The sequence below is a fragment of the Podarcis erhardii genome (genome assembly GCF_964252035.2).
Source record: "Podarcis erhardii genome assembly, chromosome: 5".
NCBI classification, from domain to species: domain Eukaryota; kingdom Metazoa; phylum Chordata; class Lepidosauria; order Squamata; family Lacertidae; genus Podarcis; species Podarcis erhardii.
This window is the reverse complement of record NC_138509.1, coordinates 2,449,691-2,461,699: the sequence shown is the minus strand read 5'-3', so window position 1 is coordinate 2,461,699 and position 12,009 is coordinate 2,449,691. Positions and strand designations below refer to the sequence as shown.

The window sequence follows — 12,009 nt, the reverse complement described above, 5'->3', positions numbered from 1 at the left end:
TGATAATGCAAACCAACTCGGCTTCCTCATCCATAATCAAATCATGGATAAAAGAAATACATCAGTAATAACAACTTTTGATACAAAATAGCAACAGGAGCGAATTTCACCTCATCTAAAACTTAAACCATATCATTCATATAAAAATTAAATTTAAAAATGTCAATATATATATACAGTGGTGCCCCGCAAGACGAATGCCTCGCAAGACGGAAAACCCGCTAGACGAAAGGGTTTTTTCGTTTTGGAGACGCTTCGCAAAACGAATTTCCCTATGGGCTTGCTTTGCAAGACGAAAATGTCCTGCGAGTTCCTGCGGGGTTTTTCCCCTCCCCCCCTTTTTCTAAGACGCTAAGCTGCTTATCAGCTGATCCGCTGAGCCGATATGCCGCTAAAAGCCGCTAAAAGCTCTAATCCGCTAAGCTGTCAATGGTCTTGCTTCGCAAGACAAAAAAACCGCTAGACGAAGAGAATCGCGATTAATTTCATCTTGCGAGGCACCACTGTAATTGCTGATGCTAACAAGTGTCTATATTTTCTAGATAATTTTAACCTATACAGTGGTACCTCAGGCTACATACACTTCAGGTTACAGACTCTGCTAACCCAGAAATAGTGCTTCAGGTTAAGAACCTTGCTTCAGGATGAGAACAGAAATTGTGCAGCAGCAGCGGGAGGCCCCACTAGCTAAAGTGGTGCTTCAGGTTAAGAACAGTTTCAGGTTAAGAACGGACCTCCGGAACGAATCAAGTACTTAACACGAGGTACCACTGTACTGATGTCAACCTCACCGGTTCTTCCTATTTCCCCTTAAGCATGAAAGGAGTGATTTGCTGTTGTCTTTTGAACCTATGTTTTCTTAGTGTTAAGTAGATTTATACTTTAGCAGAGCAACTTGTAAAATTTGGGAGGCTGAATTCAAGTCTCATAATCAGGTATCAAATCTTACCATCACTGCACAGTACAGCTGCTTCACATGGCTCCTATCACTCTGCCACTGGGTATGAAAACATCTGCCATTGCAGGAAAAGGAAGGAAGAGCACCCAGGCAAGCCCTCGGGGACAGAATGAAAGGGAGTGGGCACAGCCAGGACAGCAGGGGCAGACTTAGGGGAGCCCAATCCGTTTGCTCGCACTGGGTGCTGAGCCAAGAGGGGGTGCAGGGGGTGCTGCAACAATGATAAATAACAGAAGGCAAAGTGGGGGCCCCAACATTTGGCACCACACAAGGTGCCACTGAAATTTTAAAGCCCAAAGTCCACCTATTCCTCTCCAGAGCAATACTGTGTGTCAGTCAGATGGGTAGAAGCAACCTTATTTTAATTATGTTTTATTATTTTATGTAAATTAAAGAAATAAACACAATTCAAGGAGGAATTGTCAAAGACCAAAACTTTGTGAAACCTATAGAATTTATTCAAATGAGCAGGAAAAGTTAACACTGAAGGGATGTTTACTATGGTTTCGTTAAAAAAGAAAAGCCCATCCCACTTTAACTTCTTAAACATCAAACATATATTGTGCAATAACAGTGGAATTCTTAAGAAAAGGTGTAGACTAATTGTATGAACAAACACTTCTAACTACATAGAGTAACTATCTTGTGTTAACAACTAGGTAATGTTAAACTAAGACACCTGGATGCAGCCACAGAAAACTGGCTTCCTGGAAAATGATGAAATTTGAGTTTAGAATTCAGAAAGGAAGGCATGCTGTGTAAAGCATTTCTATTCCATTACCATCAAAAGTTTCTATATATGCAGTGAATCCTGCCTGCTGGTTATCTCTGGTTATCACTCATCTTTATTTGGAAAACTCTGGAGCTGTTGAGGTAAATTTGTGGTAGGGATACAGGCTGGATATTAACCACAGTTCAGCAGCTGTGTGCCAAACCCATACCCAAGGCTTCCCAAGCATAGCAACATCTATTTCACATTTAACTGGTCAGTTCCCCATCTTTTTAGAGGTTCTCACTCCTGTGCAGAAACATGTGCATGCTGAGAAGTTCCTGAAATTAGTGAATCAGTGTATATTTAGAATGTATATGTTCACTTCACTGATAAGTCTTCTGCCAGTAATTATGGAAATCACTAGAGATATCAGAGATGGGATCACTGAAAGGTGACTGATAAGTTACCTTAACGCAAGTTTGGGTATTTGGATGATATAGCAAGAAAATGTATAGGATGTATAAGAAATGTATAGGAAAACATTGCAGAAATTAATCAATTTCTTATCAATCTCTTTTTCAAACTGGAAGGTAAGCTATTTATCAATTATTCTATTATTATTATTCCTTTTTAAACTGTTGCACATAGTTTTTTCTTTGTTTTCCATACAGCATCCTGTTAAACATGACTGTCCGTGTTGTGGTCCGTGTACCAGTGGTCACAAAAACCCATGCACTATAGATCTTTTGGATCACAAAATCCATCATTTCAGCTTCATGTGCATGTTCTGGATAGATAGATCTCTTTGCCTCCGTATAAGCAGAGATCATAATAGCTTGCAATAAATTGAGGAACACACAAATCATCACAAACAAAAAGGAAGTTAAGAAGAGACCTGCCAGAAACCTATCAGCTGCAAATTCAGTACCCCTAAATGCTAAGGCGCAGTAAGATAACACAGTAGTAAAGGAATAAAGCAAAGTACGGTAACTTTCTTCATGTTGGCCAAATCCTAAATACCCAACTGACATATATGCCAAAAAAAAAATGGCCCCCCCTACAGACAAGTTAGTAATTGTAGGAAGAGCTTCAAACAATGACTTTTGGGCCAAGCGGACATCAAACATAAACCTGAGATACCGGTATGTTTTCATAACTAGGAAAAAAGCCAATAATGCCTTAATTGTTCTGACAACTCGATCGAAATGAGCAGCTGCATGGAAAGGAATGAATTGTTCTTGATTATACAAATAAAACTGTATTAACTCAAAAGCAAGCTTAAGTCTGAATAGAATCAGCAGCAAAAAAATTAGACAGACTGTCTTAATTCCAAAATTAATTAAATTGGCAGCTGTTTTTATATAATTCAGCCTTTCTTGACGTAGCATGCGATATTCATCCACAATATAAAATATAAGTATAGCTACAATACATAAAAATAAGAAAACTCCACTACTGGTTTGGTCAGCTAAAAGTGGGAGCTTATAAGAATGAACTGAAACACTGCTGACAAGAGGGCCAACATATGAAAATTCAAATATGACAGAAATACTGCAAAACAGATCTGCATCTGGATTAAAAGTGGTCAGCTCAATAATAGTTACCCAGGTCCTGTGATCAAGCCAGGTGTTCCTTTCCAAAGTCTTCAATCTTTCTGTTGAATTTATTTGTGGTTCTCCTGTGAAAAAATAAAAGCTGTATCCTCTGGATGGGTAGCTGCTTAATTCTCCATATGACTCATATTCCCACTGAGCAATGCTTTGTTCATAAGTGTAGCCTGAAAAGCTGGTGGGGTTGGCAGCTGGACGATTGACTGGAGCTGACCACGACCCATTGTAGTCAGCTTGATCTTCTGGGTCACCTCCATATCGGTGTACACAGTGAATATCCGTCAGAAATGCTTTTTGAAAGCTATGTAGATAGGTACATGCCCTGTCAGAATGTATACCTCTTATTTGTCTCATTCTGGGCGACCCAAGGACTTTGGACCAGGTCTCTGAAAGATAGGTTGGTTGATAGTCATTGTGTATCAACGGCAGAAGGATATTTTTCACCCATGTGTAAATATCTTCTACTTTATTTACTTCAGATAAACCAAGAGAAAATTTCTTACGCATAAATCGATTGTAGTGAAAGCTACTGGTGGTTTCTGTAGGATGAGTATACTTGAAAATTAAAGCTAAAAAGACAAAGTGACAGACCATATTTTTTGCTAAACTATAACCTAGACTCTTAGCAGTTGCTTTTTTCCTCAATATTATAAGCTCTTCGCCTTTAATTGGTTGGTATTTCTTTGAAGCTCTAAGTTTGACAAGGTTATCATGTAACTGTCTCATCTCGTTTGCAGGGATAGTTCTATCACTAAACTTAAGATCTTGGTATCTTGTCCATGGGATATTTCTGCAGTATTTTGGATAAATGGCATTCCAGGCTGTAAAAAAAACTACCTTAAAGGTCTCAAGGAAAAGCACAGTTAGGCAAAATGAGGTAATGGAAGCTATTAACCACTCAAAAGAGGTTTTAGTGGAATAGGAATGGCCAAGTAGTACAATGAAGAATGAGAGCACACCAGATGCAAAAAGCACAATGATCCAGGCGATGTATAGAACCCACCAAGTAGACTGTGGTTTGTGTATTTCCTCAGAAAATGTTTCATTTTCTGCTGCAACATTATTGCTGGAATTGGTGTCTCTGTGGGGGAATTGCTGGGACTTCATCTCTGAGGGTGGAGCAGCTTTTAAATTGCCTTCTTCACAAAGGTTTTCAGATGAAAAGGAGGAACTTCCTTTTGGGTGAGCTTGAGCTGCATTGTGGGCTGAAGGTTTCTTTGATAAATGCTTAAACAAGGTTACCAGAATCAATTGCACAGGAATTGAAATCAAAGAACTTTCTATTCCAATTGCTATAGATCTCAAATACTGTAATTCTACTGAGTAAATATGTTGATCAATATCGTTGAAGAATATAGTGTTAAACATCAGGGAGCTTAACAGTGTTGCTAAGCAACAAGTCAGCCTGAGGAATCTGCTGAAAGAGTCATCGTCTAAATGAACAAAGACAGACAGCCAAAGATGGTTCTTGAACAGGTCATTGCTAATCATAATACTAAAATAATCAGTCTTGCTTAAGGGTGCACTGGGATTTGTAACAGTAAATGACCTTTCTATTTGGCAATCATCCCTGCCAGGATCAAACCATTTCCTACATATAAATAGCCATGACTGTTTAGTATCCATGTTTTGTACTTTGATTCGGCTTAAGAACCAGTTAGGACCAAAGCCATGATTATTGCGCCAGATATGAAGAGAACAAATGTTTCCTAAGTCTCTCTCAGTAGTTAAGAGAAAGGTGTCAATGGATCCGTCCTGGAAGATCCCTGGGAACTGTGGATGTTTTAAATGATGTACATCACTGGCCCCATTTTGGCCAATCAGTTCAATGAAGACATCAGCATTGGTGCCTGATCTTAAACGACTTCCTGTGTATATTGTGACTAGATACCTCACCTCGTGAAAGGGATCATTGTCTGGCAAATCTATGACCTGATCCCTGATGCCAGCTTTATCTTTTCTTATGACCCAGATAGCCAAAGAGATGTAGATTATAAAAATAGCAAGAACTGTCAACCCTGTTACAGGATTTTGGCCACTTGATGCTAAAAGGAACCTTTTCATATCAACTTGATTGGGAAATAAAAGTACTTTGGCAGCCAAAAATTGGATACCAAGTCCTGAGGTCCTTGATGGCCTGGGGTTGGCTGTTCTTCTGCTACGCTCTTTTGCTTTACAGATGCAATGTATCTTGGAATAGGTGGTCTGAGGGCCAAGGCGGCAACTCCCTTCTTTCCACTGGTTCTGAATTCCATCCAGGTCTAGGCAGGCTGCTGCGAAATGAGCAATGCGAACTATCTTTGTGGTTTGGTCTCTGACAATTGGATGTGATTGTAAGACAACAGAGATATTCAGTCTGTCTGCTCTATTGCTCTGGAAAAGAGACCAAAGCAATGATTGAGGCAGACAAAGGATATATGGAGCCTTAACTGCACAATCAGTGACATTAGTATCCATCTTAGTTGGTGTAGGAGGACTGGAATGGGAAGCAGCATACACAGCTACAGGGGGGTGACTGACATTGTGGCCTAGGTATATAAATACATGAAAAGTAATATTTATTTTTGACACAATCTGGATAAAAATATCTTTGGAGCTTCTTTTTACTTCAAAACTAAAGCCACCAGTTGTTTTAGGGAGATTTTTGTCTGGTCCTATTGTCAAGTCAAAGATGGCCTCCTCTTTTCTAGCCATGATCATTTCAACCACATGAGGTGTGATACTGATTACGTCACCATTAGCTTTGGTTCCTGTCATTTTTAATCCAGTCACCATTGTTCCAATATCTTCTGTATAAAGCAACCATGGAAAGGGATTTCTGTCAAATTCATAAAGAACAGTGGATACCACAGCATCTACCTGTAATTCAGCATGATTACTCGTTTTCAGTTCAGTATAAAAGCAGTTCCTGCAATATTGTCTGTCAGAGAAAGTTCCTGAAACATCCCATTTCTCATCTTTCCGTAAATGCATGGCACAGATTTCAGTCTCCATGTTAGTTTCTTGCTCCCCAGGGACTTTACCTTGTAAGACTAGATCTGCTAATATTTCTGTCACTGAAATGGTTTCTTTAATTGCATTGGCATTGACATTTCTATGGTTTAAGAGAGAAGCACTCAACACACTGGACAACCCGATAAATATACCATTCCCAAGGATCTCTGCTTCCTTAGAACCTAAGTCTTTGGCCCTGAGCCTTTTTAGAGCTTCACTGACCTCTTTTAGTTTTCTGACTGCAAGCAGTTGTGATTCCCTGTTTACTTCAGTAGTTTCATGTGTTACCTGACAAATACTCAAAATCACTTGGTTTATTTTCAGAACATCAGTTGTAGGTATCCTTGTAGTTATATTAAGAAGAATTTGTCGCAAATCAGTTTTAGAGCCTTGATTGGTTGGCAAAGTCTCTATATTATTTAATGCAGAGGCCACCATATATACAAAATAACCTATATTAAAGTAATCTTTAGCTGCAAGCAAAGTTGTCATAGGAGCGGTTGGTCCACTGATTAAACCATGTAGATCATGCTGAACAACACGAGTTGCTTTATTTTTTCTTTGATCATACACAGTTGCTTGTAATATTACCTGAGAAGATGCTCCAAGGGCATCATACACTTGAACATATATGATTAAGGTAGAGTTCTGAGATGGTATACCAAGTGGAAGAAAAGAACGAGGAGTTTTAGGGTCATGACCAGCATACACTATTATTCCCAAAACATTATTCTCTACTGAAGATACGGCACTGGTTTTGATTTGATTTGATGATGCTATCACTTTATATGTAAGAGGTCCATTTTTGTCTTCAAATCCGCTACACTGAATGATGAATTTTGTTAGGAATGCCATGCCTATCTTTGGATTAATAACACACTTTCCTATCTGAGGTGGGCCATTCACATAAGAAGAATAGTTGTAGATGGCTGACTGTCCTTCCTTTGTGGTGACTTGCAGACTAAATGTAAATGACTGCTCTGCCATGGATACAAATGCATAAGCATTTATATGCAGATATGGATTGGATCTTCCAGTTGTACTTTTTGAAGACCAATCAAAATTTATTTCACTGGACTGTGCTGAGTAAAGTGACCAGTAATAGAGAGATTTGCCACTTCTGCAATTTAGGCATTTGCCAGAAAGACAAAATCTTTCTGTTGGAATTACTGATTCACCACAATTTTCAATACATGTGACATTTAGGATTATGGCAAGAGGAGCTTGCACATGTACTATTTGTTCCGTCTGAGCTATTCTGCTACCATTTTGAACCACCAGGCGAAAATAATACACATTATTTCCTTGAAGTGTTTCAGGTTGCACTCTTTGAACTGGAACAGAGCATGTTATCCATTTTAAATCTACCTGATCTGGATGACATTTCCCGTTTTCACTTAGAGTCATTGATGTGTAGTCTGTTTTTTGTTTGCTGCAATACCACGTGAAGGACAGCCCTTTAGAGGGTTGGACTGCCTCACCATTGCAGTATGCAGATCCATTAAGTATCCACTCATCAGAAAATCCAACTGTCCGGATACTGCCTCCAGCAATGACAGCCACAAAGGTATCTGATCCAATCTTGACAAACAGTGAATCAGATCCTTCCATGCTCTTCCATGTATCCAAAGAGGTTAAATTCATTGTAAAATTAAAGAGATACAAGCCATTATCTAAGACAGGACCAGGTACTTTTAATACGGTGGAATTTCTTCTTCCAATGCTTGGTGGATTAAAAGGTTTTGACCAATCTGGTGTAGTAGTCAGATCTGGAACTTTATAGATGTTCCAAATGACATTTGTTTGATTAGGACCTGGACAAGTGATACGTGTATCAGCAGCCAGAGTAAACTCTGTTCCTTGGGTATAATACACCACACGCTGAGAAGCGTCTGGCTTCTGGATACTAATTTCCTTAATAGAACAGGGTTTTTGATGGCAAGCTATGCTAAATCTGAGGGCCTTTGAAGCATAAGTGTTGACTGTCGCTTTTAAAATAGTTGACATAAGTCCATTTCCAATGCATTTCACCTTTGCTACAAAACCAGTGAAGAGGGCAGAGTTGAAAGTTAAGAAAGAATCAGAAATGAATTGCATTGCATTTTTTACATGATTTATGTAGGTGAAAGTATAGTTCTGAACTGGGTACTCGCCTCTAGAATCAAAAAGTTGAAGGTTGAAGGTCCACTCACACTGTAGCAGTGGATGTTGCACAGGAATAAACCACACAATAGAGACCAAACTGTCTTCAGGAGAACTGTTATTGAAAACGTGAACTTCAATATCTTTTTCTCCTAGAGACCTGAACAAAGTCCCTTTCCGGTTCAGATACACATGGATGCTGAACTTGTACAATTGCAGCTGCATGAATTCTACAATGATCAGGTAACAGAGGCTCTGCTCCTCGTAAAAGATATAGTGGGAGCTGTAGCCCTTCCTAGTGGTAGGAGGAGTGCTGTCTTCCTGTGTAGAATGGTACAATCCCAGTGTATGGCTAAAAATGTAGATGCCTCTTCTAGTTTTCTGTGGATTGAGTGCGAGATAAGTTGCGGCTCCAGTGCTTGCTCTGAAAATCAAAGTCTCATTAAAGAAATCAAGTTTTCCTGCCAGTTGTTCAGGCATCTTCTCATTAGTACGAAAATAGACACTGGCCACCACCTTCTCCTTGGAGTGATATGGTATGGGAACAGCACAGAAATTGCTGCGTAGAGCAAAATGGTTGTAATTGTAGAAGTGAGACCACTCTCTTGTATCATGCGTGCTTAATAGTTTATAAGCTACTATTCCTTGGCTGAGCTGTAGAAGACTCCAGGAAAGGTTGATTGTCCCATGTGGGTGGCTCAGCAATTTGGAACGTACACTAAAGACATGCAACAGGGCAGGCTCCACATATAATTCTATGCTAAGGCTAATCAGAGGTCGATGCTGAAGACTGACTGAAGCGGTATAGAATCCACGATGGGGATAGCATACAGTCAGCTGGTAGCTATAGTACGATGTGCAGACCTGGTACAATTCTGCATTAGGGTAGCCAGCGAATGGAAGTGGTTGACTGTGCTGGTTGCTGGGAATGAGGAGATCTTCTGGACTACCCCCTCGGCTCCTGAAGCGATAGCTCCATGAGGAACTCTTAAGGCGTGCGCACCAAGCCAGGTGCACTGGCTGCCATTCAAAAACTGGAAGGGTGCGTGGCCAGAGCAGGAAAAGTCGGACATCTTGCCCGGTAACCTCAATGCTCAGGTTGTGGTGAAAGCACAAGGGTGCAGAGCACAAAGTTGATGTACACTGTACTGTGATCTGACTGTAAGCCCATGGTGGATAGGGACCTTCCCCTGGCAGGCCTTGACCCAGCACCAACTCACCTAACCAGTTCTCTGTACTGTTTACCAGGATGGAATCTCGGTACCAGTGGCAATGAGGAGCGGGTTGTAAGTCTGTCTCTCTCTTTTTAAAATTCACTCCTCGTGCTCTTGAGTAGCACAATTCAATGTATTCATCCCACAGACATGAAACCTGGAGTTCATTATCTTGACGTTGATAAACACGATTTTCCGGCTTTGAACAAGTGACTAACAATGGTGGTGGAAGGAGATCAAGAGGAGCTGCCACTCGGTATTGCAAGCAACATGAACAGCAGAAGAGGAAGACACGACATAAAAGGTACCTCATCATTGACAGGAAAAAGAAACCTGACTCAGTAGTAACAGTTATCTCCTAGCAGCAGCACAAAAAGAACGTCTGCATGGATTCTAGAACCTTTCCGCTGTTGCCTTAGGCAACTCATGCCCATTTTCAATATGGCCACAATAGTCCTTGTCTTTTTCTGTGGTTGAATCCCACACTCCTCTTCATAGTCCTCACATTACCCTGGATTTGTATAAACCCGTGTTATTGCCATGTTGCCCAGATGTATCTATTCCAATTTTAATGGAGAATGTTTGGTAGGACTTTAATTTTGAAAAGGCAATGACTGTGATAAAACTGGAGCTTGACTGATTATTTCCCAGGATTATATTCCATCTAAATAGCATATATGCTTTTCTCTATATCTTATGAATCCCATAAGCACTGGAAATCCCAGATCTTGAATTTTCTCTGTAAATTATCCCATGAGAGATGGGAACATATTACAACTGCTACCTGTTGGCTTTTGGGTAAAAGATGCCTCTTTTTTCTTTCAAGCCAACTCTTCCTATGGAGTCTTTGGCAGAACCACTGAGTACACAACACATCACACAGAAATTTAGCCTAAATGACTTCTCCTTTCCCCCTTCACCTCCCCCTCCTTCAAGTTGAATTTATGTCATGCACATTAATTATACTATTAGAGGTCACTATTAGAATGAGTAAGTGGTAAAAATGGTGATATTTAAAACATGTATACCTCAGCTTTCCACAGGAATGGAATTCAAAGGCAGTTTACAAAAATGAACAGCCTATAATGAAATCTCAAAAATAAGGAATTAAAATACAGAACAAATGGCTTACAAATACACTGGGATAGGCCAGATTTACAGAAGCCCAAGAAATACATAGAGATAAACCACAAACTAAACAACTCTGCATATAATTTACAAAAACTCATTAACAGTAATATACAGCATTCCAACAGTACTATACAGCATTTCAAGTCCATAAGAGAAACTCTCTGTGTGTAGACTTGTGCTGGTGCACTTCCAATGGAACTCTAACAACGAGGTACCCAGATTTCAATCTCTGTTTCGTGAATCTGTATATTACTATTAACAAGTTTTTGTAAACTATATACTGTACAGAGTTACAGTGGTACCTCGGGTTACATACACTTCAGGTTACATACACTTCAGGTTACAAACTCCGCTAACCCAAAAATATTACCTCGGGTTAAGAACTTTGCTTCAGGATGAGAACAGAAATCGCGCAGCAGCGACGCGGCAGCAGCGGGAGGCCCCATTAGCTAAAGTGGTCTTCAGGTTAAGAACAGTTTCAGGTTAAGAACGGACCTCTGGAACAAATTAAGTACGTAACCAGAGGTACCACTGTATTTAGTGTGAGATTTACAGAAGCCACTGTGGCTTCTGTTTGAAATCAAGGGTGTCCTGCTTCCGCTGTCTTGCCGCTGCCTCCTCCAATGTGGCAGCCATGATAGCTGCCACGGCCTCCATGGCGGCCTCCACTGCACTCCCGGAAGCGGGCACAGCACACCTAGAAGCACACCTCTGGAAATACATGCACCACTTCCATCAGCCACGGTGAGGCCGCAGTGAGGCCAAGGAGACCGCAAAGAGGCTGAGGAGGCTGAGGTGATGTGGGGACAGGGGGGCAGCATGATGCGGGAAAGGGGATGCCCCAGATTTGGGTGAGAAAATGTTGGAGGGTATGGCAGTGAAGAGGTGCAAGTGGAGGTTTAAACCTCACAATCCTGGTGCACTTAGGGTGAGTGCATACGTGACAGACTATGGCTATGTACATAACAGAGTATTAAAGCACATAGACAGATCCGATTTTTCCATGTGCACATTTGTGAATGCATTCAGTTGAACTCTATCTCGTCACATGGCATCTGACCCACCCCTGCAGGCTCTGCTTGGGATGACTGGTCTATTAAAGAACATTGAACTAAATATCATTTTCCTAATTTTGTATAAGAGTTCATACGTACTTGAAACCCAAGCAGAATCAATTTTAAATTATGAGACAACCATCTGAAGTGGAAATAATTATGAAGGAAGAGAATGGAAACTGTGGAGATCAGC

At 40.5% G+C, this 12,009-nt stretch overlaps 1 pseudogene across 1 annotated transcript; it reads right to left on the bottom strand.

The window, feature by feature from the left end:
- Positions 1-1,394: 1,394 nt before the first annotated feature.
- On the bottom strand, positions 1,395-9,946 carry LOC309341696 (polycystin family receptor for egg jelly pseudogene; annotated as a pseudogene). The gene has a single exon. The product of its transcript is annotated as a polycystin family receptor for egg jelly pseudogene (transcript).
- Between the last annotated feature and the right edge of the window lie 2,063 nt (positions 9,947-12,009).